Genomic DNA, 20,596 nt, shown 5'->3' with positions numbered 1-20,596 from the left:
TAATTTGCATTCTTTGATTAATATGATTAATTTACTTATTGCATGACTCATTTAACTTATTGAGTGTGTAAAAATACTCAATGACCTATATAAATATTTGGTGTTACTCAAAAATTATAATTATTGTTCACATATATCTCTTCAAACAATAGATATCCACTATTGAACTTATCTTCCATAATCGTTAAAATCTTATTTCTAGTAAAATATCTTTGAATCAACCCTTTTGATCAAAAAGTGTAAAAAGTAAACATTTATGAGTAGCTAATGGTAATTCTAATTTTGTTGAAAAATAATAGTTTTATCAATTTGATGACAAGTGTCATTTCAGACAAAATATTAATATTTGTATTTCTTCTTGAAAATTCTGTGGTCTCTTTAACTTGCTATATTTGAACCTCCCTATACTGAGAATAATTATTTACAATCCTACTAAATAACTATAATTTTTTTAAATTACCAATTAGGCAGGGTTAAATGAGGACTACAACAAATATCTTCATATTTTATAGACAAATTTTGAAGGAATGTGAACCATAAGATTTTTACATATTCTTTGTAACATCAGGTTAATTTGTTCAGCTATTTCCTAAAGGACTAGCAATTATGCCTGTTGATGGTTTTATGCTTTAATAGCTTCTTTACCATCATCATAAGAATATTTTTATGCTTCTAAAGTTGTCACTTATCATCTAGCAAGTTTTTTTTTAATAAAAGATGAAAATGAATGAATGGAAATCTTTCTAATATATATGGAATTCTTTAAGAAAATGAAGACAATTTAACCTGTGGAATGAATCAGAAAACTGATAAAAAAAATATCTCCTAAAGAAATAGAAATGTGATTTTTTTTAGGAAGATTAAACAGTTCTGTTATTAAATCAATTTGAACATCAGAACCTGTCTGAAAATGCATTGTCCTTATATCAGGCAGAATCTTAAGATGGACCTTGTTCAGTGCTATGCCTATCAAAATCCCAATGGCATTTATAGAAAAATAGAGTAGACAACCTTAAAATTCATATGGAATCACAAAGTACTTAGAATAGCTTTAAAAAAGCACAAACAAATACAAACAAAACAAGAAAACATAAAAAAAAAAGCTTGAAGACTCATACTTCCTGACTTCAAAACATGTTACAAAGCAGGCGCCTGGGTGGCTCAGTTGGTTAAGCATCTGCCTTCAGCTCAGGTCATGATCCTGGAGCCCTGGAACTGAGTCCCACATCAGGCTACCTGCTCAGTGGGGTCTGTTTCTCCCTCTGACCCTCCCTCCTCTCATGCTCTCTCTCTGTCTCATTCTTTACCTCTCAAATAAATAAATAAATAAATATTTTTTTAAAAAACATGTTACAAAGCTACAGTAATCAAAATAGTATGGTACTGGCATAAAGACAGACATACACTCAATGAAACAGAGAGCCCAGAAATAAACCTATGTATATATGATTAAATGATTTTTGACAAGGGGGCCAAAGCTATATAATGAGGAAAAGATAGTCTCTTTAACAAATAGTTTTGGGAAAATGATATTCACATGCAAAAGATTGAACTTGGAGCTTCATCATAGACTACACAAAAATCAAGTCGAAATGGACTAGGACTTAAATTCAGTTTATGAAACTACAAAACTCTTAGAAGAAAGCATGGGGAAAATCTTCATAACATTGGTCTTGGCAACGATTTCTTGAATATGACAGCAAAAGCATTGATAATGAGAGCAAAAACAGGTAAGTGGGACTACATCAAGTTAAAATCTCCTGTACAGCAAAGGAAACAATAGATTTAAAGATAACCCAGGGAATGGGAGAAAATATTTGCAAACTACGTATCTGATAAAAGTTCAATCTCCAAAACATATAAGCAACCCCTACACTCAAGAGCAAAGAAACACAGGGTGCCTGGGTGGCTCAGTCGGTTAAGTGTCCGCCTTCATCTCAGGTCATGATCCCAGAGTCCAGGGATCCAACCCTGCATCAAGCTCCCTGCTCAACGGGGAGTCTGCTTCTCCCTCTGCCCCTCCTTCCCCCCGACTCATGCTCTCTTTCTCTGTCTCTCTCAAACAAATAAAATAAATCTTAAAAAAAAAAAGAGTAAAGAAACAAATACCTCAATTTAAAAATGGACAAAGAATTTGAACAGACATTATAACAAAACAAGACATGGTAATATCCAAAAGGTACATGAAGAGGTGCTCAACATCACTAGTCATCAGGAAAATACAAATCAAAATCACAATGAGACATCACCTCACACTTGTTAGGATGGCTATTTTATTCAAAACAAAACAAAAAAACACCAAGAGTCTGTGAGGAAATGGAAAAACTGGAATCTTTGTACACTGTTGGTGGGAATGTAAAGTGCTGCATCCACTGCAGAAAATACTATGGAGGCACCTCAAAAATTAAAAATAGAATTATCTTGTAATCCAACAATCCCATTTCTGGGTATATTCCAAAAAAATTGAAATCAGGACCTCAAAGAGTTATCTGCATGCCCCTGTTCACAGTAGCATTATCCACAGTAACCAAGGTATGGAAACAACCTATGAATGAATGGATAAAGAAAATATGGTACGTATATTCAATGGAATATTATTCAGCTTTTAAAAATAAGAAAAGCCTGTCATTATGCAGCAACATAATGAATGAATTTAGAGGACTTTATGCTAAGTGAAATAAACCAGTCACTGAAGGACAAATACTACATGAATCCACTTAAATGAGGTATCTGAAATAGTCAAATCTAAAGAAGCAGGGAGTAGAATGATGGTTGCCAGGGGAAATGGGAATTTGTTGCTCAACAGGAATAAAATTTCAGTTTTACAAGATGATTAAGTTCTACAGATCTGCTGTACAATACTGAGGTATAGTGAACCATACTATATTGTGGGCTTAAATATTTGTTAAGAGTGTACATCTCATGTTAAGTGTTCTTACCATAATTGGAAAAAAAAAAAAAGTTGGCTTTGTAACCTTTGCCTCTGGCATTATACCAGTGATTATTTTATATTGTATGGCAAAAGGGGATTTTGCAGGTGTAGTTAAGATTACTAATTTGGTGAGTTTAGGTAGAGACATTGTCTGAGTGAGCATAATCTAATCCCATCCTTACAAAGTGGAAAGTCTTCTCAGGCTGGTGACAGAAGAAGTCAGAGAGATTTGAAGCACGAAGAGGATTCAATCCACCAATGCTGGCTGGAAGATGGAGGTTGCCATGTGACCAGGAATTCAGTAGGCCTATAAAATCTGAGAGTGTCTCTGGTTGACAACCAGAAAGGAAACCAGAACCTCACTCCTACAAGCAAGAAGGTCTGAATTCTGCCAACAATCTGAATGAGCTTGGAAGCAGATCCCTCCAGGTAGGAACCCAGTAGACTCCTTGCTTAGGCCTTGTAAGGCCCTTTGCAGAGGTTGCAGATAAGCCTGACCAGACTTCTAATCTACAAATTTTTCAAGACTTTTATAGGCAGATCTATCAGCTTTGTTGATTATACTCTTACTTTGATATTGCATCAGAGAGATTAGAAGAAAAAAACACATATAACTCATTTTTTTTAAAGATTTTATTTATTTATTTGACAGAGAGAGACACAGCAAGAGAGGGAACCTAAGCAGAGGGAGTGGGAGAGGGAGAAGCAAGCTTCCTGTGGAGCAGGGAGCCCGATGCGGGGCTCGATCCCACGACCCTGTAATCATGACCTGAGCCGAAGGCAGATGCTTAACGACTGAGCTACTCAGGCGCCCCACCACATATAACTCTTGAATTTAGACTAAACTAGCAGAGAAATGCTAACAATAAAATATATTCAAGTTACTCTCTCCTAAACCTAGAAAGTACCTTTTTCAACATTTGAGTGTGTACAAACACACACACACACACACACACACACACACACACACACACTTCATTCTCTGGCAAAAGCTGCAAGGTTGATTATCTTAAAACCTGGCATCATCAAAATGATGCCAATATTTTGTTCATTATTCTGTTCATTTTATGATGTCATTAATTATCCTGCAGTTACTTTCTATTTTCTACAATATAAAAGTTTATTCATTGTTCTGATAATTAAACACTCAGATATATATCAGACTATCAACCAAACAGTACTGGTGTTTTTTGTTGTTGTTGTTTTTTTCCCTTTGCTACAATTTTAGAGAAGGGATGATCTTTCTATTCTATTAGGTCTGTTGTTTTTTGTCCAACACAAACATTAAGATAGTTCCCTTGTCATATATAGACTTTTTTTTGTATTATTTCTTCACTCAAATATATTAGTAGAGTAGCTAAACCTTCTGTACTAGGATAGAAATAACTAAGAACACAGCAGAGAGAATAAGATAAGAAAAAGAACATAAAAACACTTTCATTGAACCAGGAGATTAAGCTGTATTTAATTTGTTTTTATAGCATGGCCATTCAATTCCTCATTTATTCCAGAAACATTGATTGACCACTTTCTGTATTCTAGGAAGACACTTGGCCACTTGACACTCACCTTCCTGAGTATAAGGAAGGCATTTGCTCAGTCTGTACACTACTATCCTGGAAAATGTTTAAAAAGTGACATCATTATTACTGATTAAATACACTAAACACCTTCTCAACTCCATGACCAAATTTTTGCCTATATTTATAACCATTCCAAGTTTAAAACCTATTTTAGTTGCATGTTAAAGAAACAAGAGTAAGAAGGATATGTTTTTGCATTATATAACTGAAAAGTCAGGCAAGGATAAGTTCAAATGCTAAAATGATGTTGGCACCTTTTTCTCTACCTCTGGGCTTCATTTTCCTTGATTTTAGTTCCTTTTTCATGCAGAGGTCTGGATTTAAACAAAAATTTAGATGGAAATATTAAAGGTGCCAAATAAGGCCAAGACAGGTGGCAAACTGATCTTTCCAAGACTATATCTATCTCCAGAAATTTCAGCAATTCTTTTTTTCTCAGAATCGGAAATCATAAAGGAAGTCTGATTGACATATTTGTGTTCACTTTTCTATGAACAAATCACTTTGTCCAGACGACTAGGATATTTGGCTAGATCTGGCTCACTTATTCTTCCTTGTATCAGGTAAAGACAATGTACTAACTCTCACCAGGAAAGAGGTTTTATTACTAGAAAAAGGAAAAATGGAAAGTATATAGTTACAAATCTACCACTTTCCACTAGAGCTTACTATCAGTCAGTATAATGTATTTGCTTTGATTTGATGGTATTGGGGTTTTCAAATTTTTATTATGTCATTTTACTCACATATCAAACTTTTTCCATTTACATTAGAGTATGCTGTTATCTAGAATGTTATTTATCTTCTTCACTTTTCCAAATCCCTCTTATCTATGGAATTATAGTTCAATTTATATACCCTATATGAAATCTTTTCTATGTTAAAATAATCTCCAGTTCTCTTAATGCTTTACGGTATTTAATATTGTTCTTAATTGTTTAACTATATTACATTGCCAATAAAACCTTAAACAATAACATAGCTCCTGGAATGTGCCTGCATATTAGAGAAATACTGGTTTTCTTATGGTTCTCAAAAAAAATATTTCTTAATTACAAATGGATTTCTAAATGGAGCACTAGCCGTGTATAGTTACACGCAGACATCCAAAGCTAGGTCTTGCCCTGCAATGGAGCATTAGATATGACTGTTCAAGCCCCTAAGGTGATTTACTTTTAATTATACAAAATAAAATTAACTTATTCTGCCGGGGCACTTAAAGTTGCTTCTGTCTGTCTGTCTCATCACAACAAACATCTCAGGACATTTTCTAAAAGATTTTTTTTTATCATATTGGAATTTGAAATATACATAAAAAGACTTTAGCAAATTTGTTGATTTAGAGCATATTTGTCCAGAGATTACCAAGTAACTAGTTAGATGAAAGTGGGCTTAATTAGGTGAGCTAAAGAGATATTTAACAAACTCTTACTCCTTTCTAAAATGTTAGGCCTACCTTAAAATTAAAGCTCCTTCAACTTTGGATCAAAAATTTTCATTATAGGGGCGCCTGGTGCCTCAGTCGTTAAGCGTCTGCCTTCAGCTCAGGTCATGATCCCGGGGTCGTGGGATCGAGCCCCGCATCCGGCTCCCTGCTCAGCAGGAAGACTGCTTCTCCCTCTCCCACTCTCCCTGCTTGTGTTCCTGCTCTCGCTGCGTCTCTCTCTGTCAAATAAATAAATAAAATCTTTAAAAAAAATTAATTATAGATTAAATTTCTAGATTTCTACAATGTGTGAATAAATGAAACAAAATCAGTTTTGACACTTTCTGAAATCCCTGGCAAATAGGGCTGTCTATTTTTGTTAAAAAAAAAAAAAAAAAAAGGCTGAGAAGTCTACCAACCTGTATTCCTCGTTCATACCCTAAGCTTTCTTTTTTTTTGACTGAATTTTTTTTATTATGTTATGTTAATCACCATACATTACATCATTAGTTTTTGATGTAGTGTTCCATGATTCATTGTTTACTAAGCTTTCTGTTAGATCATGAACAATGAGACATCTGAGAGATGCTACTCTCATCTTTTCTGAAATTTGGAAGCTTTTATTAGATGGCATGATATATTGCTTATTCAATTAGTTTATAACTAGTCCAATGTGATTAGAGGAGCTAGAGACAAATTTTGCACTCTGAAGTTAAAGAGAGGTATAGAGAAGATATTTCCTATAGATAGAGATATCTTAACTATGCAGTTAAATAGAAACAAAGCTAAACTTAAAAATTTCACATTAAGCAAAAATAAATGCATAATTAAAGAAAGAAATAATAAAAAAGAAGAGGTTAAAATTGCTCCATACCTATAAGAGAAATGTTAAGGTTGTGATTTTTCACATTTTGAGAACATATTTTATTTATGAGCCAAGAAATTTCTCTGAGATAGGACTTGATGCAGAACTTGTAAATAAAAACCGTAGTTTGCTTATGAAGTTGTCTCCTTGAGTTCTCCAGATTCTATTGAATAAAAAAGAGTGAACCATGATTTTTGGATCAAAAGGATGAAAGAAAACTGATTACATGTTAGAATGTTTTGTTATGACTTTAATAACTAAACAAGAAAAATTGAATTATTGATTTAATTTTGATCAATTAAAATATTGATTAAAATGCTTAAACATTTTCTAACTGGATAGATAAATATGTGTCTACATATATAAATATTTGCACATATTTAATTCCTTTGGAACTTTTCTCTAGCAGTGTGAACATTTTAAGATTAATTTTTTTAAATTGTATAAGTAAATGTGTATTCTTTCTCAGTTTTTTGCAAATGTATAGAAACTATTGTGGGGCGCCTGGGTGGCTCAGTTGGTTGAGCGACTGCCTTTGGCTCAGGTCATGATCCTGGAGTCCCTGGATCGAGTCCCGCATCAGGCTCCCTGCTCGGCAGGGAGTCTGCTTCTCCCTCTGACCCTCCCCCATCTCATGTGCTCTCTCTCATTCTCTCTCTCTCAAATAAATAAATAAAATCTTAAAAAAAAAAAAGAAACTATTGTGTTAGAAGAGGGCTTTTCACAAAATCATTTATCATTTATGCTATTTAAAAGAAAACATTGAGGCACCTGGATGGCTCAGTCAGTTAAGCATCTGCTTTTGGCTCAGGTCATGATCCTGGGTCCTGGGATCGAGCCCCCATGTCAGTCACCCTGCTCAGTGAGGAGTCTGCTTCTCCCTCTGCCCTTTCCTCCTGCTCATGCTCTTTGTCTCTCAAATGAATAAATAAATCTTTAAAAAATAATAAATTAAAGCATTGTTTTTCTTAATATAATCTTAAAAATGTAGTATCAACCACATGATATATTTAAAATATTTTTCTGAAATATCTCATTACTGTATATTACATTTTTATGTACTATAAAAATTTTCCACTCTTCTAATGTATTTTCATATGTTCGTATATTTTTTATTTTCAATGATATGTGAAAAGTTTACACTTCATATTTGTATATACTCAGTATTACAAAATAGTTCTAATTAATGCCATGTATCCTAAGTATTACGGGAAAATCTTTTTGTTTGCTATGTTTAAGAGAAGCATGTCATAGACTTATTTACCATCTCAGAAAAGTGTCAGAAAAGGACTAGAATATGAAATAATTATAGCTTATTTGGCTGGACTTTAGTTTTCTTTAAATACACTCATCTATTTTTTTCTCTATAGCCAAAATTGAGCATCCATTCTTTCCACTTAGTCTTTAGTGCACTTTGTTTCCCATTAGACATTATAAAACTTTTAGCTTAAGTACTGTACTCTAAAATGTATTTTTCTTAAGTAGACTTAATAATATATTTCTAAACCTTTCCCCTGTACTACCTTCATCTGTAAAGCTGACTAAATAGTCACACTATGAAATTGATTACTTGGGCAATGAAGCAGAGCATAATCTTCGATTTTTAAAGATAATTCTCTGTCCTGGCATACGGTAGCTCTATTACATAAAATTCTTTTCTACTTTTCATAATGCTAGATACTCAAAATAGGGGAAAAATCATGTCATTTGAATTCAAATATATTTATCATTAATAAAATTATTTTGTATATCATCATTATGTATTACAAGAGTAATGTATTATAGTTACTGTCAGTCTTCACGGACGGTTTTTAATGGCCAAGAACTGTATTTATTTACCATGTCACTTACTCATTTGTTGTTGTATTTGTTTCAGTAATTCAGTATTTATGGATAATTTAATATATAACCTAATTGTTTACCATGATTATATTGAGGAAAAAACAGATATCTTTTCCCTTAAGGTAAGTGATTATGACTAAACCATCAACATCAAATAAAAGAAAATAAATTTATGCTTTAAATATGAATAATGTTGTAAAGAGTTATAAAACATTCTGTACTAGGTAATAATTATCTCTAAGGTTATACTTGTATTATACATCATTGAGAGGAAGCTAAATTGAAGGGGATTAATATCAAAATAGAAACTAAAATGGAGCCTTCAGTTGTTAATGTTCTCCTGTTAGGTCAGGGTTAAACTCTAGTAAAAGCAGTATTATTCCTATTGTTACAATAAGAAAATTGATAATAGCTCTCCATACCCAAACCATTTATATTTTTCATAAATTATATCTGGTATTAGACTGTACTCGTCAAATTTCTTATTACATTTTCTTTTTATTTGAGTATAGTTGGCACATAATGTTATATAGTTTCGGGTGTACAACTTAGTGATTTGACAAGATTACACATTAAGATATATTCACCACAAGTGTAGCTACCATCTTGTCCTGTTATATTGCCATTACAGTATCACTGACTGTGGTCCTTATGCTGTGCTTTTTATTCCTGAGATTTATTCATTCCATAACTGGAAGCCCAAATCTCCCTCTCTCCTTCACCAATTGCCCAACCACTCCTCTCCCATCTGGTGACCATCAGTTTGTTCTCTGTATTTACAGGTCTTATTCTGCTTTTTGTATGTTAGTGTCCATCATAGACAAATGGATAAGGAAAAAATGTGGTGTGTGATATCTAATATATGTATATAATGAAATATTATGCAACCATTAAAAGGATGAGATTGTGCCATTTTCAAGAGCATGGATGGACCTAGAGGGTATTATGCTAAGTGAGATAAGTCAGACTGAAAAAGACAAATACCATATGATTCTACTCATAAGTGGAAGCTAAAAATACCAAACACCCAAAACAAAAACAGATAATGCTGTATTACAAAAACTCACAAAATATTGATGGCTACAATGCAAGCATTTATATCATACTTAGAAGAAGTACACATGTTGATTGAGATTAAGTTTATCTCATCTGCAGTCAACTAGGTACATCTGGGCTAGGCTGAACTTCAGACTTTGGTGTGAGTCCAAGTCACCTCTGTATGCCTTCATTGTTGGACCACGGCTGGAGGTAGAATCCAGGCTGAAGCTGCCACATTCACCTGGGACCTGCTTCATCACAGCAGGCAGCAAAAGCTCCAAGAGGACTAAGGGAAACTGGGCATGCTTCTTACAGCTTTATTTCAGAATTTGACCCACTGTTACTTCTGTTTTCTTTCCATCTGCCAAAGTCTCATGTTTAGTTAATGAAGTGTATGAAAGTATAATGAACCAACAAGGAAGCCATGGCAAGGTTGGGCAGAATAGAAATAATTTGGGGAAATAATGCAGTCTATCATATATATAGGGGTGGATATTCATTTTTTTTTTGCCTTAAGTTTTAATACCAAAGAAAATGCAAATTCACCAGTGAAGAGGTTTAGCTTACTAGTGCATTTCCATCTTCTACAATTGTTATTTCACCAATGAGGAAATGAAGTATTTGTTGATTCCTTAAATTGCCATTAGTGTATTTATTTTTGGTAAAGGAGTCAACCTTTAAAATATCTCTAGAATAATAAAATGCTAATAGAAATAGAAACCAATCATACACTGAGGTCATTTTTGTGACCTGTTATACTATAAGAAAGGCAATTGTTCTTGTTTTAAATTAGGAAATAGGAAGATTATCTTAAGAGAATGTTGTTTGGGGACTATTTCAGTTTTTTATTGCTGAGTAACAAATAAGCTTCATGACTTGAAACAACATCCTTTTATTATCTCACAGTTTTTGTTAATGAGAGGTACAGATAAGCTCAGCTGGGTCTCTGCTTAGTTATACCCAAGGCCAAAGTCAAATGTTGACTCAGGATGCTGGGTTCTTATATGGAGACTCTGGGGAAGAATTCTCTTTCAATCTTACTCGGGTTGTTGGCTGAATTCAGTTTCTTGTCATTTTAGGACTGAAGTCCCTGTTCCATGTCTGGCTGTCAGCCAGGATCTGCTTTTGGTTTCTAAATGTCACCTGCATTTCTTTTTGTATGTTCCTTCCATTTTCAAGACAGCAATGGCATGGTAAATCCTTCTTGTACTTCAAATCTCTCTAACTTCATCTGCCAACAATGAGAAAACTTTCTGCTTTCAAAGTGGTCATGTGATTAGATTAACACCACCTGAATAATTTCTGCTTTATGGTCGACTCCTTAGTAATCTTACCTACATCTGCAACATCTTTTTCTATGTAACATGACATAATCATGGGACACCTGAGGTAAGGTCATGAGGGACATCCTAAAATTCTGCTTAACACAAGAAAAATGCTTTTTCAGTCACATTTGATATTCAAATTCATTTAGTAGCAGAATTACAGATTAGCCTTTTAAATATTTTTTTCTCATAATGCGATCAGATTTCCATTTCTCTAGGGGATTTTTTCCAGCTTGCTATTCAATTGCACCAGTTAATTTTTTTCATTATTATGAAGAATTGCATACATATTAGAGAGATTGTCATTCATTACTTTTTCATCTTTTTGAAAACACATAGGCTGACTTGGTAGAAAAAATTGACATCTTTAAAGGCACAAAAATATTAGTGTTTTCGCACGAAATGGTGAGATAAACACTCATAGTACCATCAGTAGGCACATCTTGTCACCTCTTAAAAGAAGAGCTAAACTAGTTAAAACTGAAATTGTAAAGAATACCTAATATAATAGAATCACCATGGAAGTGTTGAATATATCCAGGGCCCTATTTAGACATAATTAATCTCTGTGCTTACACAGACTATAAAGCTAAGCAGAAGAACCCAAGCCAAGGGATATCCAGTACAGACTTTCCAACAAAAACGTATTTAATAACAATACCCAGACCTTTAAAATGAGATGCTGAAAATGCTCCAATTACAGAGTAAGCATATTGTTATATAAACGTCTGTACATCTAGAGCAAGATACTACCACAAAGATTAGTATTAAAGACACAGTGACCACAAATGCTTCAAAATAAACCAAACCCAGATCAACTAACTTGTGAGACACGTATTTAAAGTTTCTATCCTCTGATCCTCTCTTTCTTTGAAGCATGAATGACCGTAATCGTAGATCCCAGGCAGCTTAATAATCACCCCATTTTCCCATGAAGATTTAGTCTTTTTGTTTAGAAAGTATGAAAAAAAATCACTTACTAGGACAAAAAGAGCTTCTAAAATAGTCACTAATTGACCATTGTAAATATAAGCAACAAAGTTGGCTGTCTCTACAATTTCTAGAGACTACCTTTTCCACATAACATAGCTGCTTCTGTTTTTATGCCAGGAATGGTATGGTGAATCCTTCTTGTGCTTCAAGTCTGAGTCTTCATTGCCTGCCTTTCCCCCACTGATATCTGTCTAGCCTGCTACAGCCATTCTTTAAGACATACATGACTATCTGAGTTGGAATAAATATCTGGTCTTCTGTAGTCAAAGAACCTCAGGCTTTTATGTCACCATTGTCCCTCCAGCACCAAGTGCAAATGTTGATACTGTAGTCAGTCATACACACTGCCCCCTTCCTAAGGGAATACAAAAATGGTATAACCCCAGTATGACTTTGGGCTACGGCCACCACCAAGACACAGGCACTGCTACTGAGAAGGCTTGGGCCCGGCTGAGTGGTGCCATTTGCATTTTATTTAGAGTTTTAAAATTTAGTATGCAAGTATTCTGACACAGGGAAATGTGTCAGGTCAGAATCCAGACATGAATCTTGTACATAACTTCTTTTATACTTTATTCTTGGTAAGTATCAGTTCTGTGTAATTAATTTTAGGTTATAATTTTACTGAGGGTAACTGTGTCAAAATCTACATGTTGGTTTTTTTTTTTTTAAGATTTTATTTATTTGTGAGAGAGAAAATGAGAGACAGAGAGCATGAGAGGGAAGAGGGTCAGAGGGAGAAGCAGACTCCCTGCTGAGCAGGGAGCCCGATGTGGGACTCGATCCCCGGACTCCAGGATCATGACCTGAGCTGAAGGCAATCGCTTAACCAACTGAGCCACCCAGGCGCCCTTACATGATTATTTTTGCAGGCAATCCCTCTTACCACCTACTTTTTCTCTATCAGGGATCACACTTCCTCCTAAATAGATAAAATATCAATGCCATGAGGCTGAAAAAAAAAAACCCTCAGTGGTATACCCCTCCTTCCTCCAATAGGTATTCTGCTATTTCCTTGTCTACATTTAGTTTGCCAGTGGAGGTTATCTAAACTATGTATTCAGTTCATCGCCTCCTCAGCTTTCTTCACTTACTGCATTTAAACATCCATTTTCACCATTCCATTGAATGACTCATAAATGTGACCCCCATAAACTTACTGATTGTTCAATCAAATGGATACATTTTAATTATTATTTAATCTCTCTGAAGTATTTTATATCATTGGCATGTCTTTCTACATTGTGATGCTGTCCTCTTTCTTTTTATGACTCCAAGGCATCAAGGTTTTACTCCAATTTTTTCTGACCATTCTTTCTCAAGTGTCTTCACTGAATCATCTTTCTCTGCCTATCCTCTCACTGGTGAGTCCCATTATCAATTGTATCTCTTCAAGTTCCCTATGACCACACTACATATCCACTCCCAATTGCTTTATTTTCATTTTCCCATATATGCTTATAATTTTCAATTCTAAATTTCAGTTTATAACACTTTTATCAGTTGCAGGCATATATTTCTATGTCAGGCATATCCTTACTGACCCCACCGAGAGATTCTTCAGACATTCACATTTGACCTAATCCAAGACAGACAAACAAGAAAAAAACATATAAAATTTCAGTACTTCAGTCTTTTTCTTCCAGGAAAAAAAAAAAATTAAAGGAATTAAGTTATATTTTTAAAAGTAAATAACTTAAAGAATTGAAATTTATAGGTATTTCAATGATAAACATCACTGAAAACCTTGGGGAAAATTTATGTTTACATTTCCTTTAAGAGTTAATCACTGATGTATGAGGATGAATGCCACCTGGAAATTCCACAAACAGGGCTGCCATAGAAAGGAAATATAGTATAAGAATACTCTTATATTAGCAAGACATTATCATATTATCACTCTTGTCACCTTAAATTTTGATCCATTTGATTCCAAGAGGAGACATTACAGTTCAATAATATCTGAGGAATGGATAAAGAAGATGTGCTATATATATAATGGAATATTACTAAACCATAAAAAAGAATGAAATCTTATCATTTGCAATGACATGGATGAAGCTAGAGAGTATTATGCTAAGTGAAATAAGTCAGTCAGAGAAAGACAAATACCATGATTTACTCATATATGGAATTTAAGAAAAAAAGCGATGAACATAGGTGAAAAAGAAAGAGAGAGGCAAATGAGAAAACAGACTCTTAACTATAGAGAACAAACTGAGGGTTGCTGAAGGGGAGGTGGATGTGGGATGGGTTAAATGGGTGACGGGGATTAAGGAGGGCACTTGTGATGAGCACTGGGTGTTGTATGTAAATAATGAATCACTAAATTCTACACTTGAAACTAATATTACACTATATGTTAATTAACTGGAATTTAAATAAAAACTTGAGAAAAGAAAAGAAATATCCTCTGGGGACATCTGCCATAAGAAAAACTGAATTTTAAAATAATGTTATCTCATAAATACTTAGAAAAAATGGAAAGTTTCTTTAGAAGAAAAATGACGTTTTGATGAGGCTAGACTGATTTGAAAGAGTAGAAAATTTAGAAATGCTAAACCATTAAATGTATTGAAGTATGAAAATAAGAAAACAATACCTCAATTATTAGTGACATTTAAACTTTGCTCTTCTACAATAAGAGTATAATGGCTTCAGTCTTACTTTTCTGTAGAAGCAATGGAACGAAATAAGGTTTCAGAGAGAGAGAGAGAGAGCAATCCTTGATAACTAAATATACAGAAAATAGATATTGTTACTTTCTTCCTTGTGGTATGAAATCTGGCCCAGGTGAAGGGTAAGAAATGGTGATCATGACTATGACCTATGGTCAGTAAGATGGTATAGTGTTTTAAATGTACTAGATAACCATGTATATCATCCACCTATCAGTTATGGCAGCAGTCTTTATTGGAAAAGAAAAACAGTAAACATTGAAAGACAAGATAGAGATTAATCCTAGTAAGTCTAAAGACTCATTGCAGAATGTACCTAAATGATAGGGCCTACCTTCCTTGTATTTATAAAATTATAATGCAACAATTATGATTAACCAAAAAAAAAGTACTTCAATCAAGTAAATCCAGTATGTCTTCTTTCTCTGTCAGGATTGTATATAAATAGACAGTTATTTATTTTGAGATTCCTTTTTTATAAATTATAAAAGGGTACCGAGAATGAAGAATCTGTGTACAAAGTGTAATAGAATTTAGGGGAAAGACAACTGTTTCTTCTTGCTGACTAAATGCTAAATGATCAATCTGCTCAGATATCAAGCAGTACATATTTAGCAATTATCTAAGAAACCACAAAAACTATATAAGTATTTCAGCATTTTAGACTGGAAGCAGATTTAAAATTTTAGTTTAAGTAATCTGTTTTGGGAATAAAGAAAAAAAGACTGAGAGGGTTAAAAGCAATATGAAATATCCTAGAAATATTTTAAGATAGCATGCATTTTTTTGAGTTTTGCAACTAGTGTTATTTTCCATACTTCTGTTGGTTTAGTTTCCCTTTAAAATAAATAAATTCAAAAAATTCTACTTTGCAAAGGAGAAAAGACAAAATTGTGATCTTTCTCATGCTGCCATGGAAGTGTCTAATTGCTACTTTTTTAACGCAAATTAATTTTCTCATATGCTCAATTTAAGTATCATCCAATTTTCCTCTCTGTGGCCTTTTGCTTAAGGAGTAATTACACTGCTGACATTTTTAATTAAAACAGTGCTATCTATTTTAAAAAGCATTAAGCCTGCCATTGATTTCAGATCCTGAATAAAATTTTGGTTGATGAATCAGGATATGTGTCTTAATACTCTATAAAGCCTGTATGTATCAGACAACAATTTAAATTGCATAATATTCACATAAAAAATCATTTTTAAAAATTCAATAACATCATTTGAAATTTGGGTCCTAATACAATGAAACAGATTTTTAAAAATATACATATATTTTAAATATTATATATATGGTCCATTCTGATGAAGCTATCACCTAATAATTTTAATTTATAATTGGAAAATGTAAATTAATTTACAGTTATAAATGTTGGAAATTATACTTGGAAGTATTAATTTAAAGTTAGAAACTTAACATTTTCGCTTTTTTTTTGGAGTCTGAAAAATAATCTGTGGCTTACTATATATTTACTAAATACATTTCCAAATTCTGGAGAATGTTTCAAACTCTTAATGAGGAGGAGCTATGAGCCACTTAACCAGTACAATGAGAGCACTAGTAGTATTATGAAGGATGCTGCTGGGCAGAATGGTGGGGAGGAAATGTGCAATTCAACAAAATGGACCTATGAATTCTGAAAGATAATAATGTCACTAGACAAAAAGAATCTTAGTAATCTGTAAATGAGGACAAAGGATTTAGCCAAGTATATAGCAAAAGAATCTCCCTTAGAAAATCCCTAAACCAAGGCCCTGACATCTGATTAGAGGTGGCTCTTAATCTAATGCTTATGAACTTGTATTATAAAGTGGAAAAAAAAAAAAGAGAGTAGATCTTAAAAGTTCTCATCATGTATAACCATGTATGGTGATAGATATTAACTAGACTTATTATGGTGATCATCTTGCAATATATGCAAATATGGAATCGTTATGTTGTACACCTGAAATTAATATATCAATTATATTTCATTAAAGTGAAGAAGTGTCTATGATCAATTCCTATAAGTTATGTATAACTTGACTTTGGTGTCAAGGATAATGCTACGCTTAATATCTTTCACAATGGACAAATAAAATCAACAAGCATATCTTCAGTGAATGGCATGAAGGGGAAGATATAGTTCTTTTTTTAAATTTTATTTTATTATGTTATGTTAATCACCATACATTACATCAATAGTTTTTGATGTAGTGTTCCATGATTCATTGTTTGCATACAACACCCAGTGCTCCATTCAATATGTGCCCTCTTTAATACCCATCACCAGGCTAACCCATCCACCAACCCCCCTCCCCTCTAGAACCCTCAGTTTGTTTCTCAGAATCCATAGTCTCTCATGGTTCATCTCCCCCTCTGATTCCCACCCCCTTCATTTTTCCCTTCCTACTATCTTCTTTTTTTTCTTTTAACGTATAATGTATTATTTGTTTCAGAGGCACAGGTCTGTGATTCAACAGTTTTACAAAATTCACAGCACTCACCATAGCCCATACCCTCCCCAATGTCTATCACCCAGCCATCCCATCCCTCCCACCCCCCACCATTTACTGTATAGTAAAAAGGGGCTTTAAAACTGAGGATATACCTACAATATAATGTCTATGATTACCTACTTATATCCCTCTTAGTGTATTCTTTGTTCTGTAATCTTCACATACTGAAGATAAATAGGTTAAAAAACTCATTTTTATATACAGATTGCATATATATAATATATCCAATTATATTACTTGTTTTTAATGTTTAAATTTAGTTTAAATATTCCTTACTTAAAAATTATCTAATGTTATGTATAGTTGAATATATAATTACTTTGAAATGAGCCCTCTTTTCAGACCTTAAGCATCACATTTATGACACTCATTACTTTATTGTCTTAGTCTTCATTTGACCCAGCAACACAACATAGACTTAACTTTCCACCGATAATTTCCTTTGATTTAAATTTCCTCAACTGTTAAGGAATTTGATGTATTCCATGTATGGATGTGGGCTGTGACTTTTCCCACTATGAAAGATTATAGGTGGTAATACATGTTTTCAAAGCTTCAATTTTTTTTCTTTAATTTGAGACTCTTTTAGCTAATTCTCATATTTTTGAAGCTCCAGGCATTAAGCAGTGGGTGGAATTTAATGATGAAAGCAGCAGATATTATTAATGCAGATACATCAGCTGCATCAAATTCATGTTTAGAAGATGTGATAGTTGGGCAGGAGTAAAGTCAGGTCCTTTTTTTATTTCATAATAGGTACTTTCATTATTGACAGAACACAAACAAATTTCTGCTTCATTAAAGAGTTTTTTAGAAATCATAACAATGAGGTGAAGTAAGAAAGAAAAAAGTGAGGAAAAATATTAAAAATACCACTCATAAATCAACATTTGGATAAAAACTGAATATGTCAATTTTTGGCCTTACTAAGGAATAACATGACTTGGTAATAAATACAATCGATGGCATTAAAATTAAATCAGCTCTTTGGATATTCATCTAATCTAGGAAAGGAAATAATAATTCATTTCTAAGCAATCTACACATTTAATGCAATGCCTATCAAAATAGCAACAGCATTTCTGAAGAACTAGAACAAACAATCCTAAAATTTGTATGGAACCACAAAAAACTCCAAATGCCCAAAGCAGTCTTGACAAGGAAAAGCAAAGATGGAAGCATCAGAATTCCAGACTTCAAGTTATATTACAAAGCTGTAGTGACCAAGACAGTATGGTACTGACACAAATATAGACATATAGATCAGTAGAATAGAAAGCCCAGAACTGAACCTGTAAATATGTGGTCAATTAATCTACTACAAGCAGGAAAAAACATCCAATGGAAAAAAGCCTCTTCAACAAATGGTGTTTGGAAAAACTGGACAGCAAAATGCAAAAGAATGAACTGAACCACTTTCTTACACCATACACAAAAATAAATTCAAAATGGATTGAAGAGCTAAATGTGAGACAGGAAACCATTAAAATCCTAGAGCAGAGGAGGAGCAAGATGGCAGAGGAGTAGGAGACCTGGATTTTGTCTGGTCTCAGGAATTCAGCTGGATAGGGATCAAACCATTTTGAACACCTACAAACTCAACAGGAGATTGAAGAAAAGAATAGCAGCAACCCTCTGAACAGAAAAGTGACCACTTTCTGGAAGGTAGGACGTGCGGAGGAGTGAATCTGAGGCGATATTCAGGAAGATAGATGGCAGGGGGAGGGGGGGCCTCCGTTAGCCACTACTGGCAAGTGATAGAGCTGCGGAGCACAAAATCGGAACTTTTAGAAGTCAGCTCCGCTGAGGGACTTCACTCCAGTGGCTAAGCGGGGGGTGGTATCCTCGCTGGGACAGTGTGGTCCCAGGACGCTCGGGGCACAGAAAGACCAGGGGTGCCTGAGTGTGGCAGAGCTCCCAGGTATCAGAACGGGGAAGCTGGCTGCAGAGACAGAGCCGAGGAGCGGGCTCTCAGCTCGGGATTGCCATAAACCATGATCCATGACACAGTTGGGCCCCTGCTCCTCCAGCAGGGACCCAACAAGCGGCAGATCCGGGGAGACTCCCCTCCCTCCCCCCAGAGGAGTGGTGCGGGAGCGCACCGCAGGGATCTGCTGGGTTTGGAGACTCCACACGGAGTCGGGTGCCAGAGATAGAAACACTCGGTCACAGGCCGGGTGAGCAAGGAGTGCGGCCAGAGACAGGGGAGAGGGAGTGACTGCTTTTCTCTGGAGGCGCACTGAGGAGCGAGGCACTGAGCTCTTGGCTTCTCCGGGGCGGAGATTGGGAGGCTGCCATTTTCATTCTCGTCCTCCAAAGCTGTACGGAAAGCTTGCAGGGAACAAAAGCTCCCAAGAGCAAAACCGAGCAGATTACTTAGCCTGGCCGGCAAGGGCGGGGCAATTCCGCCTCCGGCAAAGACATTTAAGAACCACTGCAACAGGCCCCTCCCCAAGAAGATCAGCAAGAACAGCCAGCCAAGACCAAGTTTACCCATCAATGAGAATGACAGAACTCCAGCGCTAGGGGAATACTGCACTTGGAATTTATGGCTTTTTTTCCCATAAGTCTTTAGTCTTTCAAAATTAATTTTTTTAACTTTCTTTTTCTTTTTCCCTTTTTCAACCAACATCTTATCAATCCCTTTTTTAAAAGACCTCATCAAAAAAGAGAATTACAGACCAATATCCTTCATGAACATGGATGCAAAAATTCTCACCAAAATACTAGCCAATAGGATCCAACAGTGCATTAAAAGGATTATTCACGGGCGCCTGGGTGGCTCAGTTGGTTAAGTGACTGCCTTCGGCTCAGGTCATGATCCTGGAGTCCCGGGATCGAGTCCCGCATTGGGCTCCCTGCTCGGCAGGGAGTCTGCTTCGTCCTCTGACCTTCCTCCTTCTCATGCTCTCTGTCTCTCATTCTCTCACTCTCAAATAAATAAATAAAATCTTTAAAAAAAAAAAAAAAAGGATCATTCACCATGACCAAGCGGGATTTATACCTGGGCTGCAAGGTTGGTTCAACATCCACAAATCAATCAATGTGATACAATACATTAATAAAAGAAAGAACAAGAACCATATGATGCTCTCAATAGATGCAGAAAAAGCATTTGACAATGTACAGCATCCTTTCTTGATCAAAACTCTTCAGAGTATAGGGATAGAGGGTATACACCTCAATATCATAAAAGCCATCTATGAAAAACCCACAGCAAATTTCATTCTCAATGGGGAAAAACTGAGAGCTTCCCCCCTGAGGTCAGGAACACAGCAGGGATGTCCACTATCACCACTGCTATTCAACATAGTATTAGAAGTCCTAGCCACAGCAATCAGACAACAAAAAGAAATAAAAGGCATATGAATTGGCAAAGAAGAAGTCAAACTCTCACTATTTGCAGATGATA

General features: G+C 34.8%; 1 pseudogene; it reads right to left on the bottom strand.

Annotated features, from left to right (window-relative positions):
* Positions 1-11,264: 11,264 nt before the first annotated feature.
* LOC102727761 (magnesium transporter NIPA2 pseudogene) overlaps positions 11,265-20,596 on the bottom strand; it is a 25,764-nt pseudogene continuing 16,432 nt past the window's right edge.

This window comes from Leptonychotes weddellii, chromosome 1 (assembly GCF_054177405.1).
Source record: "Leptonychotes weddellii isolate Sample4059 chromosome 1, ASM5417740v2, whole genome shotgun sequence".
In the NCBI taxonomy this organism is placed as follows: domain Eukaryota; kingdom Metazoa; phylum Chordata; class Mammalia; order Carnivora; family Phocidae; genus Leptonychotes; species Leptonychotes weddellii.
The sequence above is the reverse complement of the archived record's forward strand: the minus strand, read 5'-3'. Positions and strand labels throughout refer to the sequence as shown.